The sequence below is a fragment of the Tachypleus tridentatus genome, chromosome 13 (genome assembly GCF_004210375.1).
Source record: "Tachypleus tridentatus isolate NWPU-2018 chromosome 13, ASM421037v1, whole genome shotgun sequence".
NCBI lineage: Eukaryota > Metazoa > Arthropoda > Merostomata > Xiphosura > Limulidae > Tachypleus > Tachypleus tridentatus.
The window spans coordinates 121,298,256-121,312,246 of record NC_134837.1 but is presented as its reverse complement, the minus strand read 5'-3'; the positions used below and the strand labels follow the sequence as shown (position 1 = coordinate 121,312,246).

The 13,991-nt window shown below is 35.7% G+C and overlaps 1 protein-coding gene and 1 long non-coding RNA gene across 2 annotated transcripts in view; both read left to right on the top strand.

Moving 5' to 3' along the window:
- LOC143240385 (microtubule-associated serine/threonine-protein kinase 3-like) overlaps nucleotides 1-13,991 on the top strand; it is a 110,665-nt gene that overhangs the window by 35,518 nt on the left and 61,156 nt on the right. The gene's annotated exons all lie outside the window — the stretch shown is intronic.
- LOC143240389 (uncharacterized) lies at nucleotides 2,276-6,191 on the top strand. Its single transcript, XR_013021747.1, has 2 exons — nucleotides 2,276-2,824; nucleotides 5,431-6,191. It is a non-coding gene; the product is annotated as an uncharacterized LOC143240389 (long non-coding RNA).

Here is a 13,991-nt window from a genome sequence, read left to right as displayed (position 1 = left end):
TAAACATACAATAGCACGTGAAAGAGACTTCAGTAGTCAAAGTTAAATGTTAAAGAAAAAATTTACGTCTACAAAACCACGTGACAGAAGGATTTTGTTGTTAAAACTGTAATATGATAGTACTGTCTGTTGTATGTCCACGTGACGACTTTGCAGGGTGTGGGTGAATCTTCACCAAACTTGGCAAAAAGGTTTGTTGGGTCCACGCGGAGATATATATAAATTTGTGTATGTGTTATTATTATTTTTTTATTTTTTTTTTACAATTACATATGCGTGAAGCAACTTTTCATGTCCTAAGATAACCTTTCATTAATCATGAATTTATATAACTTCCGTCCCAGTGGACAGGCACTCCAGCTGGTATATGCTAAAATTGTATTAAAAATCAAATATATTATTGCTGGTATTACTATATAATGTATAGGTGCATCTTGTTACTTATTCATTCAACAATCCAGGATAAACTTATGTAGAAAATAGACAACGACACGTTACTACCGTTTCTTAGACCCAGAGTGTATTTAAGAAGCACGTGGGCTGGACATGGCCTAGTGCTCAGGTTTACTAGTCCTCTGTTTGTAGGGTCCAGGGCTCGAGACGTGGTAAACTTTAAGATTAGATGCGCTGTGAAAGGGTCATTTAAACCCAGTTTGGTTTAAAATGCTGGACAAAGCCTTTGTGTCGACAGGTGGTGCTGGTTGGTTTATTGCTTTCCTTCGATTATGCACACATAAATATGTTTTTTAAACACATGCCCAGGAGAAAAAAACAAAAGAACTGATTTTAATGCACAGCGAGGTTTCGAGTAACTGCTCTTCGTCATGTTTCATATAAGTACAGATATACCTAAACACTAGAGGTTTCTGTCTTCACCGTTTATCTCACGTGCGCACAAGAATCTAATCAGGTAGAAAATTCTACTATTAGAAACGAAGTAAATTTAATTAAATTAGAAACCGTAACTTGTGAAAGTATGTACAACATTACTGATAAAAAAGCAAGACACTGCTGACAAGAAAACAAAACACTACTGATAAAAACCAAAACAAATTGAAAAGTGAAACACTTGTTATTGACATTTCTTTGTTATTTTGTTATGAGTTGGGAATAGTCTTAATTTCCAGAAGTAAACGGAAAAAATTTTGGATCTGTGCTGACGTATATATAAGGTTGGAGTTTTGGGAGGTATCAAGTTAAACCGTATTGAAGGGGGGAGAGTATTGCTTTGAAAGGAACCGGAAAGAAGTGATATGGTTGGTTAGGTCAGTGTAATATCAAGTCATAATGTAACTGAGATAGTCTTACAAACTTCATTATAGATTTTGAAATATCTGATACAGGTTCCAGATCTAGCATTCTGAGAGATTCGTCAGAAATTAATTAATTGTAGAATAATGATGAAGAACTTGAATTTAAGAAAACATATAAAAATATTGCTGTCTGTTTGGTAACTCTTGCATATGTTATTACCTGAGAATGTACCAGTACGTTTTTCGTAAATAGTCCTGTTTTAGTCTAGTGTAAACCTCAGAAACTACTTTATTTCAGTCCGATTTGCTATAATATTCGTCAGAAGGTTCTAATTTTTGTCTATGTTTTTTTAAATGTGAGAAAAATTAAACCAAATTTGGCAAAGTAATGGGTTATAATTACTAACAAGTATAAAAGAGGCTTAGGCTTAGTTAACCTTATTTGCACTCGCATATTTATTGTATAGTTGAAACATAATCTTATATTTACAACTGTACTCTGGATACGAATAAAAACAGTACAGAATGCTTTAACTCGCTTTTAATCGGCCAAGAGATTAAAGTGTCAGTCTAAAGGTTGAAAGTTCCAAGTTTTGAATCACAGTGCTACTGGACACACTGCACCTTCAGCTGTGGCTGCGTTATAAGAGTGACACTCGGTCGTGGTTTGCTTATCCTTTGGTCAGGTATTCAAAACTGGGGGTAAAGTGTTGTTTAGGCAGCAGCTACTTGTTGTTGAAGAGGAGAATAAACGTGTTTTTATATATCTGACCACGTGGTCAACATATGACTGCTGTTTTTTAACAGCTGTAAATTTCGAAGTAGAAACTAAACTAACGAATTTTTAACCCTCTCGCTTGTTAAGGACAACATTTAATAGCTGATATAAACAGTTTGGTTTCATAACATAAACAAATATGATAATTGAAGTGCCACACCCGCAATCTGTCGTACACGTCTGCACCTCGTGTACAACGCACGATAATATATTTTATATTAATTCCCACTTTATGGGTAAACCACATCCAGAAAATATCTAGTGTAATTTATGTTCGTTATACTTAGTAGCGGTAGGATCTTAAATTTTAGAATTTGTTAACTCTGTTCAAATTCTGGGGCGGACTGAATTTTTCGTTTTATCACTTCATAATTAAAACTATATTAATAAACGGTTTATATAAACTAACTAGAGAACCCTGAACGATGGGGGAAACGTCCGCCAAACTATCGTGGTTTGGTTCTCACTTTAGAAAGAGATACTTCCGTTTACTCATGTTCCCTACATAGCGATGTGGACGGTGCCAAATAGCTCGTGCATCTCTTTCATGCTTGTTACGTTATAACGTTATGCGCTGGTGACGTGTCCTAGAGCATTGCACGAGAGCGAGCAAGTGGATCGGATCAGTGATGGAATACTTCTGCTGTGGTCACGTTCCAAGAAAGAGTGTTGTTATACTTACGAAAGACTGTGGACAAAGAAGAAATGTTCGCAAAATCATCCCGTTGTAACAACTAGAACCATAAATTTAGCCTTTTAGGGATGCGTAACGTAAACACGTCCGATAGGCATGGTAAGAAGGAATTGTTGCGAATCCTTTATTCAAGTAAATTAATTATGAAATTGGTTAACATATCAACGTTTTTATAATTTTTCCTCCTGTTAAGTCATCGACAAGTAAAACTATGTTCACATTACTTAGTATTCTTTATATATAGCAGTAAAAAATATTGATTATTATAAATCTTTATATCAGACCAATATATGTGAAACAAGTTATAGGCACTGAACTGCAAAATGATACGCTTTAGGAGAAAACATATTTTTAACAACAGAAATTCGTATGTAATACAAAAATGCCAAGGAACACAGACACACACGTTATTTGTAAATAAACGATAAGTTTTAAAACTGAAAGCTAGAGATCCGTGTACAGTTTTTAATTGTATGAAGGTAAATATTAAGAAGATACGCCGGGTTCGAGGTTATTTTTTAAATGTGATATTTTACATAGATAGTACTTATGCAAGTCATTGCAAAACATAATTTCGTTTAAAACTTGAATAAGTGTAAACGAACTTTTTGTTTGCACATATACAAGTTAGACTTTTGGACTTCAATCACTTTTAAAGTTGTTTTAAATGTCTTGACATTGTTTCATCGTAGTAACCTTTTTTTTTTTTTTTTAGCCATGCCAGAAACAAGCATTTTGCCGCAAGAAAATGAAAGTATTGCTTTTAAATATAATTAATCTCCAAATGTCAAATATGTCTACGTGATTTTAGGTCATGTGCTTGCTATGCTTGTACTCTTATTGTATAGTAAACGTACACGTCTGTATGTCTGTTTGTCGTAATGATACGGTAGCTACAAGGGTTTGCGATGGTTTTATTGTCTTGATATTTTTACATGTTCTACAGTAATTCCTGTCCGCTGAATCCCAAAATTGATATCCGTTTTTCTCCACAACATACAGAATTTTCATAAAACATCATATGTACTTTTACGTAGGTGAATCATTTTCAATGAAATTGGGTCACATTTTGTTGTGCTTAAAATGTTGACAACCATTGACTGTAGATTTCTCTAAACAAATCGCGACGCGAGAGTCTTACTGACTGTTCTAGAACCTAAATATAACAAAGACAATAATAATAAAAAAGTTCATTGTGATAAACGAAATAATCATTTGAACTAAGTAACTATTTTTCATCACAATTTTTCATAACTTTCTTATGTGATAGAATAAAAAGAATATTATTTTCGAGATCTGTGTAACTAAATAATGGAAAGTTTGTTATTTAAAGTAAAACAACCTTTTTCAAGTTTACATTCGGTGACCTGTTTCATTTGTCATACACGAAGACGGTTTTAGAAATAGGTCCATGATTACCTTATCACTTTTTCACTGTTGCCTCCTTTCTATCACTGTCTGAGGGCCTAATTAAGTCACTAAAACTAGGGTTTCTACACCCTCGGTATGCACAGCATAGATAGTAGAATTCAGTACCTTTGTGCTTATCACAAACTGTTTTATAGCACAGTATCGTCTTGTTCTCAGTGCTAATTGTTACTGTTTCCGCGACTGATAAATTTAAAAAAGAGATTTAATCGGTTATTGTGTAGAACAAGATTAACTTACATTGAACATATTCCTCATAGTGACACAGTGGAATGTATACGGACTTACAGCTCTAAAAACCGAGTTTAGATACCCAGGGTGGGCATAGCACAAATATTGCATTGTGTAAATTTGTGTTTAACTGCAAACAAAACAGTTGAACACTTGACCGTGTAACTGAAAGACTACCTTCCTAATAACACCGAAAGAGAATTCTGTCCTCCCATTGACCTTAACACGGGGTCTGCTAATGTCAAGCTTATAAGACGTGATGAGCAACATCAACACACCGAAAGAAAGGCTGACGTTTCGATAAGCAGTTTAACCATTTCTTTGGTATCTGGATTACACATATATTACACACAAATGATTTCATAAATATGGCTTTAGCTGTCTCATGTTAAGTATAACAATTCATAAGCTTTACATCAACAATTTATTGTCATACTTAACATGAGACAGCTAAAGCCATATTTATGAAATCATTTGTGTGTAATATATGTGTAATCCAGATACCAAAGAAATGGTTAAACTGCTTATCGAAACGTCAGCCTTATTGGCTGAAGGTAGTACTGTTTTCAATGAATCAGTATCGATTATTCGACTTTACTAGTCTTCTTCAGATTTAGGTTATTTTCTATTGGAGAAGATCACATTCATTTTTATTTTGTTTTTCTAATCCAAATGTCTCGAGGTCTTGAATGGTTACACAGCAACAAAGAGAGTCTAAAGAAACTGACAAGACACGTGGAGCCCCGTCAGATGTGAATCTGGTGCACACGTGGTGAAATATAAAAGTTCATGCACGTATCTGAGTGAGAGTTTACTTGTATGAACTAAACTGACTTGATTGTAAGTTTTGTAAACAAAAACTGACATATTCCAAATCTACACTGAAAGTATAATGTATGTTCTCAAATACAATGCTACGTAATACACTGTCTGTGCTGTGGTCACCACGGGTATAGAAGCCTTCACATTTACCGCTGAACCATTGCAAGGAAGCGATATATAGCTCACCAATCTATAACTTGTTCCTTTGATTTGCATTTGTCCAGGGTCACTGATGAGGGGTGGAATTCCCCGAAAATGGTGCAACCCAGTGACAAGTGAATGGTTGACGAACTCCATGCTGAAGTTTAGAGTGAAGGAAATATTGTGCAGTCACCACCGAAGAGTATAAATCTGTGACGTGTGGATTGGTGCTTATGAAAAAACTGATTATTTCGTTCGTCACGACCGGTTGTCCTTTTACAGTAGCACGGCGATAATGATGTATGCTCTCTAAAGTGGTGCTACAGCTGTATCGATCTGCTGTTAACAGGAAGGTTAATCGTTAAAAAACGTTTTTTGTTCCTTTCTTTTCTCCACCCTAAACTGTGCTACAGCAAAAAGTTTCAGACAATAGTCTGATAACAACAACAACAAACGTAGCTGTAAGATATTTGTTACTAATCAGTCGCTTCAATACGATTCTAGATACTAAGCCTTATAATGTGGATTTCTCAATCTAGAAAATAACTGGAGGCTGTGAGCTGTGTTTAACTTTTAGTAAAAACCGTAAGATGTTACTATAGAAACGTGTTATGCCTCGCAGCATAGGGACTGCTTTCTACTCATTAAATTCTATAAACGACATACCAGGTGAACCTTAAGTAACCCCCACTAATACAATACTAAGGAATTAATTAAATTCTATAAACAGTATACAAGGTGGGCCATATGTAACTCCCCTACACACACTGAGTATGCTGTTCTAGTATTTGTTGTCTGTAACGTTGATGAACACTGAATAAAAGTAAAGGTTTGTTACTTGGAATATTTATTTATTTGGGATTTGATCTGATAGTGAAGTTGTATATACGTTTAACATTTAAGTTTCATACAATTGAAACTTCTCTTTTAGGGAGTTGATATTTCACATGTCCTGCGCTACATATGGAAAAATCTAAGGTTGCAGCTGCAATGTGCCCTTAAATGTGCTTCGCTTTTTATGCAGTGGGAGTGTTAGAACCATGGCAGTTCTTCTCGCTATTCCATTTTGAGTAGTTCTAATAGGCGGCAGGTGTTACAAGCTGGTTTCCCTCCTTCTGGCCAACATGTCCGAATTACAGGTAACTGTGTCTCAACCCTTAATGGTCTCTCCATTTTGTTGCTTAAGGCGCTGTTGAAGCTTGAAAAATAACATGCAGAATATTACAATGACAAAATAGAAAATTCGCGATTTCTGGGATGGGATTCTCTGTCTCTCGTTTTGTTTTAGCTGTTTTTCATTTAGTTGTTTTTTCTCCTAGCTATATATATACACACCAGTGTTCTAATTATGTCGTACCGTCGTTGTTAAGGTCTCATTCATTACACTGAGATTTCTTGCACAACTGACTGAAAACGTTCTGTAATTTCTGTTGTGTTGATTATTGACTAAGAAAATAAACGACAGCGCAGAATGCTTTGGGGCTAACTGACGCTCGACCGCTTTCGATAAAATAGTTCCGTCTGACGCAGTGCTACAGTCAGTAAGAAGAAAGTGATGCGTCAGAATGTTTAAGGACTTTTTAAATCGCTAACCTGTAATTTTACGGAAAGATCATTATCAAAAGTTGTAAATGGAATATTTATTGTGTTTGAATCATCTCAATTGGTTTAAATGAGCCAGAAGTTTACAATTTGAAAGTAACCTGGAGGACGAGCGAGAGTTTTTTATATGGATCAGCTTGGTTGAATGTGCTTAGCGGATCGATATACTAGGTGGAAAGTCTGCTCATAAGATTATTACGAGGGTCGAGGTGTTCTTAAAAGCCCTTCTTGATGATGAGAAACCCACTTGTTATCTTCAGGTGTTATATTAAACTGAAGATGACCTAGCAAAGTCGAAACGTTGTTTTGCTTATCAGTAAAAGTGTTAATACCCATACCAGTTGTTCTGAGATACACTTCTTAAACGTCGACATGCCCTCGTTAAAGATGTGAAATACCATTGGAAATTAAAACATATTGTTCCGTGGTGGAACAGCAGTAAGTTTACTGACTTACAACGATAAAAATCGGGGTTCGATAGCCCAGTGTGGCTTGTCTCTAAAACAGACTACAACAATTCTACACTTAACTAGAACATTTTTATATAAATCAATTTTTACAAACTAGCTCCACACCAATAGAGCCATGTTTTATGGATACAGCGATACTGGTAACATAGTCACACAAACAAAACGTAATAAAACAAACATCACAGTTGTAGTTAATTGCACCGATAACTTGTGGGGAGGAAGCCTAAAAGTGATGAATTTCGACCAATTTTACTCGCTGACCTTCAGCTGTACAGAAAGAAGTTTGCAATTTTAGGGTTAAGCTACGAAAGGTCATCACGTCCAAACTACGAGTACATCAACCGAACTTGTATCACATCTATCAGCCCAGCGTGGTCGACAGTATCACTGGTATCCAGATGACCTTTCGTGGATTATATACCATTTGCTAGAAGTGGGATTGACTTTACTATGTCGTATCGGTAACTGTATGTCATAACACTCAGAGTAAATAAACTGTTAAACACTTTGAACGATTCCAGTAGTAACGAGTGGGATTAATTACACTTACTTCAGTACTGATGGGAGTTTTGTTTACATTTTTTATATGACTCGTCTTTTAGAAACAAGGTCATGGACCCCCAAGATAATTCTAGGGTTAAAATTTCAGGATTGAAAGAATACTTAGCTAAAAACCACAATAAATTAGTCACAAAAGGTGTTATTTTAAGCATTTTTTTATGGTATTGGCTTATTATAAATCACTCAAGGAAAATTAATTACTATTAATCTTGTATTCTTTAGTTAGAAACTTTGCGTTTGCTTTTAGGTATCGTGCTGTTATTTAATTCCATTAAGCCTTTGTTCCCAGACTAACGCCCTCGTCCGTGTTCTAAGACTAGTCGTTAACTACGCTTCATACATCGCTCTAATTTGAGGGTGTTGCCCAAGTATTCACTTTCTCGAGTAGTGTTGCAGAATTAATTGAACAGGGCGTGGCTACGATTCTAGCGTGCCCGGTATGTGATTCCGAGGTTTCGGTGTTCGCAACCTGCCGCGGCGGAAACGCGCTCCGCATTTTGGGTTTTATTTGGTGTTAGCAAAGCTGCATTGTTCCGCACATTGTACCCATAGATGTACAGTAAGTGGTTAGACAGTAGTGGTCCAGAAGTTGACGGGAGGTGTTATTGGTGATGTTCTTTCTGTTATAGGTAATAATATTCAAATATTTGCGAACGAAATTGCAGTTTTGTTTTATATTGTTTATAACAATTTAGTTTTGTTTTAGAAACAAAATATTTTGTAAATAGTCCACAGTTGAAGTAATCTTTTTACATCTTACATGTTTTCAACACCCCAGTGGTAAAACGAAAAGTTGGAAGTCTTGTAACACTAAAAATCGGGTTTTGATATCCACGGTGGGCCCAGCACACACACACACGTGTATATATATATATATATCCCATTGGTTAGTTTTATGCTTACAAATAAGTAAACAAAGAAACGATGTTTTTAGATTTAATTACTTCACGTTTAATGTTTTATAAACAGTCTATAATGCTGATTGTTTACTTTCTTCTATAGTTATAAACACTCCATAATGTTGATTGTTTACTTTCTTCTGTATTTATAAAGTGTCCATAATTGAGACTGTTTACTTTCTTCCGTATTTATAAAGTGTCCATGATTCTGATTGTTTACTTTCTTCCGTATTTATAAAGTGTCCATGATTGAGATTGTTTACTTTCTTCCGTATTTATAAAGTGTCCATGATTGAGATTGTTTACTTTCTTCCGTATTTATAAAGTGTCCATGATTGAGATTGTTTACTTTCTTCCGTATTTATAAAGTGTCCATGATTGAGATTGTTTACTTTCTTCCGTATTTATAAAGTGTCCATGATTGAGATTGTTTACTTTCTTCCGTATTTATAAAGTGTCCATGATTCTGATTGTTTACTTTCTTCCGTATTTATAAAGTGTTCATAATTCTGATTGTTTACTTTCTTCCGTATTTATAAAGTTTCCATAATTTTCATTACTTTCTAATATATTTGAAAAAAGACCCGTAATTTTCATTAATTGTTTAGAACTTCACGTGTAATTCACGTTAAGATTTTCTTTGGTATATGGATACAACTCAATGATCAGTAAAATTACGTAGGAACTAGAAAATAAAACAATGAATCAAATATCGTTAAACATTACGTGATTACATAACTGAAAATATCTCATTTGGTTACGTTTATAGAGTTAAATATAACCTCTCAAGTTTCTATACTACGTTTTTAATGTGGCTGCCCCTTACGAAGTATAAACAAATGTGAAACAGATTGTGTTATTTGTTATTGTAGCCATAAACTGTTATTTTCGTTTGCAAAAAGATAAGTTAGGTTTAATGTATCAATACTGTTTAATGTTTTGTAGAACATTCTTGAAGGATTACTGGTTCGTTATTGGTGGTACTGTGGTATTAGAAAATTACAACAGCAAGTTCAAAATTCAGGTATAAAACTTTTATGATCACATAAATATATCTAGTGCCAACGGGAACTGGCTTGTTGCTGTGGTTGCTTTATAAAGTACATATTTGTAATTATTTACTCTTAGCTTCGAACTCCATAACACAGTTATGGGTTTGTAGGCTGTATAGTATGTTATACCACGTGTCATACCGTTGATTGATATTGACGTCACATGACGTGTCAGCATTGGAAACATTCTCTTCTAAACTACACATACCATAATGTACGTGGTTTACCTGTATCTACGTAATAAAACCAGATGTAAAAGTGTTCTGTCTATAAATATCTCACAAAATATGAGAAAGACAACAACAACAAAATAACATCCACACGTTCATATATTTTTAGAGTTTGTTGTTTGATGATACAATAACACCAACAACTTTACCAACCTTGATATGTTTCAACTCGAGGCAGATATATCTGCTTTAAGTACACAAGATGGTTTCGGTTTTGATTTCAGTTTGATAGACAATTTTAAGGACATAAATCGAAGTTTTAGTCACGTGGAATTGTGAACTGTTTCTAGATATTTCGCTTCTTAAGTTTCATGTTTAATTGTGAGGTAGAACTATTTTAAAGAGTGCAAGTCGGCAGACCAATTTTAAAAAAGTATTCGATTCGTGTTTCTGAAGTCGATGTATAAATTTTATGTGGATGTCGTTACGGTCACGTGATTTCTAGTGTATTTATAAATTCACTGAGATCTGAGACTAGCTTCAGTAATCGTAACTCTAAAGAATTCGATGTTAAATTCCTGTGCAACCACAGTGGGATATTTCTCAGTATGAACCTTTTTTTCGAAAACAAACAAACAACAACCTTGCCCTACATTGTAAGGTAGAACTTAGCACAAGTCGTGTAGGGCCCCACGGTCGTGCAGGTGGAGGGAGTGATTACTCGGGGGTGTTTATAATTAAGAACACCTACCTTTCGTTTCCTTTTTGCATGGTGGGCGGGAAGGGAGACGAGGTTAGCTATAACGTAGACGATCGTGTATAAGGTGTGTGTTGGTGTTAGAAGCTCTTGGTTCAACGCCTGCAGATGTTTATTTGGAAGATCTGTAAAATCATTCAGAAACGGAAGTTAATAGCTCGTGTTTGTTAGACTAGAGTTTGTCAACTAATTTGTTTTATAACTGTTAAGAGACCTGTACATGCGAATATATAGTATCGAAACTCTCCGGGGACGACTTAAAGTAGAGGAAGTTAATAACAACCAACTAAGACAACCAACTAACTTTTCAAACTCGTTTTTTTCTAAACTATTTATGCACTAACTTGCTCGTGGGCCTGTGAATGTTTTGCTTAATAACATAGGAGTCGCAAAACAATTCTGTTTTTGTTTCTCAGTGCAAAGAAATACTACACTTTGTCCACCACGGGAACTCGAACCCTGATATTTTTGCGTTGTAAATCTGTAGACTCACCGCTAAACAACGAAATAACCAATAAAATAAAATAAATATTCAATTCAAAATACTCTACTGCTGGGAATTTCCACCATTTATGTGTTAGTTCCTTTCATATGACAGGTGGTTAAGGCACTCGACTCGTAATCTGAGGGCCGCGGGTTCAAATCCTCGTCACACCAAACATGCTGGCCATTTCAGTCATGGGGACGCTATAATGTTACGGTCAATCCCACTATTCGTTGGTAAAAGAGCAGCCCAAGAGTTGACTGTGGGTGGTGATGACTAGCTGCCTTTCCTCTAGTCTTACACTGCTAAATTAGGGACGGCTATTGCAGATAGCCTTCGTGTAGCCTTGCGCAAAATTCAAAACAAACAAACTGTTTCATATGAAATGAGCCCACCGCTAGTAGAGCGGCAAGTCTACGGACTTACACGCTAAAATCAGGGGGTTAGATTCCCCTCGGTGGGCTCAGCAGATAGCGTGATGTGTCTTTGCTGTAAGAAAAACACACATAGGAAATGGCCAATTGTATAGGTCAAAATTATGACCCCATATTTTTAACGAACACAAATTTTATTAATCAAAATATGATCCATTTGGGATATTAATGAAAATATCCCGTCACTATAAAACTCCGTTGTTTTGGAGAGAATAAATTCATTAAAGGTTTCGACAATAGTCTCCTGGTTCCTAAATGTTTTGTTCTGGAAAAACAGCTCCAAGATGGAGATAGGTCAAGTGAGTATGGTAGTTACTCCAGAATTTCATATTTCAATTCTCTCAATTTTAAAATGATGATTTGTGAGGCAAGGTGACGTTATCTTATAACAGAATTGGTCTATGTCTATTCACCAATGATGGTTGTTTGATGGTTAATTTTCGATGCATTTTATCAATTTGTTGGCAGTAGAATCGTGCTGTAACTGTTTCACCTGGTTGCAGGAAGGAGTAATGGATAATTCCCTTTACAGACCACCATACTGTCACGATAACCTTTTTTGGGTGCAAAGGTGGTTTTGGCTCATGTCTTGGAGATTCACCTGCATCTAACCATTGTCCTGATATTCCCCGGTTGTTGTATAGGATCCACTTCTTGTTGCAGGTAACGATTCGATTCAAGAAATACTTCACTCTTGTTCCTAATCAGTATCAGCCCTTCCGTCAATTCGTGCGGTACCCAATTGTTCAGTTTTTTTAACCTTTCCGATTGTAGCCAGGTAACGAGAAACAGTTACACTGGAAATTTCCAAGTCTGCTGTAAGTGTCAGAACCGTAGTTTATGGGTTAGTTTCCATAATAGCTATTAATCTCTTTTCATTCAGAACAAATTGAAGCCTTTTTTGAGGTTAAATATTACCAGAATAAATGTCTTGAACCAACCGCGGATGGTCAGTTGAGATGTGGTCCCTTGTCCAAACGCCAAATTGATGTTTTTAGCGACCTGGGCTGCACTTTTTTCCCAATTTGTTTTTGTTTCTTTGGAACTCTATACAAGATGATGTCTTCAAGATAATTGCTACTACTTTTTTGTATGAATTCAATTATAATACAACTTGGTATAACAGACAAATGAAAGGTACAGCACTTCGGTCAGTACTGAATAACATACAGTCAAATTACTGTATATAACTTACATCAATCGCAAATACTCTTCAACTAAGCGAAAGTTGGCCATTTCGTATGAAACGAGCTGATATGTTACTTAGGATGTAAGTTATTACACGCTTTTTATTGTTAGTTTTTGACAGTAAGTGTTGACAGAGACAAATAACTCAATATAGCACAGTATGAGGACCCTAGCGCTAATGAACGGTATATTTTGTTTGAAAAGTGTTCGCGAAGCTTCACAGAGGTCAATGCACTCCTCGACGTCCCTAATTTTGAACAGATAAACAAGAGAGGAAAGGCAGCGTTTCTTATCTGACTGAATTGTTGGGTTTGACCGTTACTCTTATAGCGCAACTAGGGCCCCAAAGTGCAAAGCGTCTTTTTTTTTTTTTCTTTCTTGTCAGAAACCGTATGCGAATTACATATACAATTATGATACTTTATCGATTTGGCTACACCCTGTAATCAACAATATCTGTAGAAGTTTGTAATTTACTGTTGGTTATACCTTACCAAATCTGAATAAAGACTGCGTAATACGCAAGGCTTCCTTAACGTCTCGATGACGTTTTGACTGACTAAACATGTGGGAAATTAGTTCAACAATGGGTGTGATATTATTTTGTGATTTTAACACTTCAGTTCCTATCATAATAACAACTAAAGGAAAATTTAGCTTTCATTTGAATTTCACTCAAAGCTACTCAAGATCTATCTGTGGGGCACGAGAACATTTAGTCAACTCTACCCATCGCCTACTGTTATGCTACTCTTTTACAATGAATAGTGGGATTGATCAAAACATTACTCCTACATTCTGAAAGGACGAGCGTGTTTGGTGACGAAGATTCGAACCCGCGATCTGCAGATTTCGCGTTGAGCGGTCACTAACCACTAGGTCATGCCAAACCTGAATTAAAAAGAGAATGGGACATGCGTTGTTGTTGTTTTATACCGGGGGAAAACTACATGATAGCTATCTGCGTTAGCTGTCCCTAATTTAGCAGTATAAGACTAGAGGAAAGGCAGCTAGCTAGTCATTACTA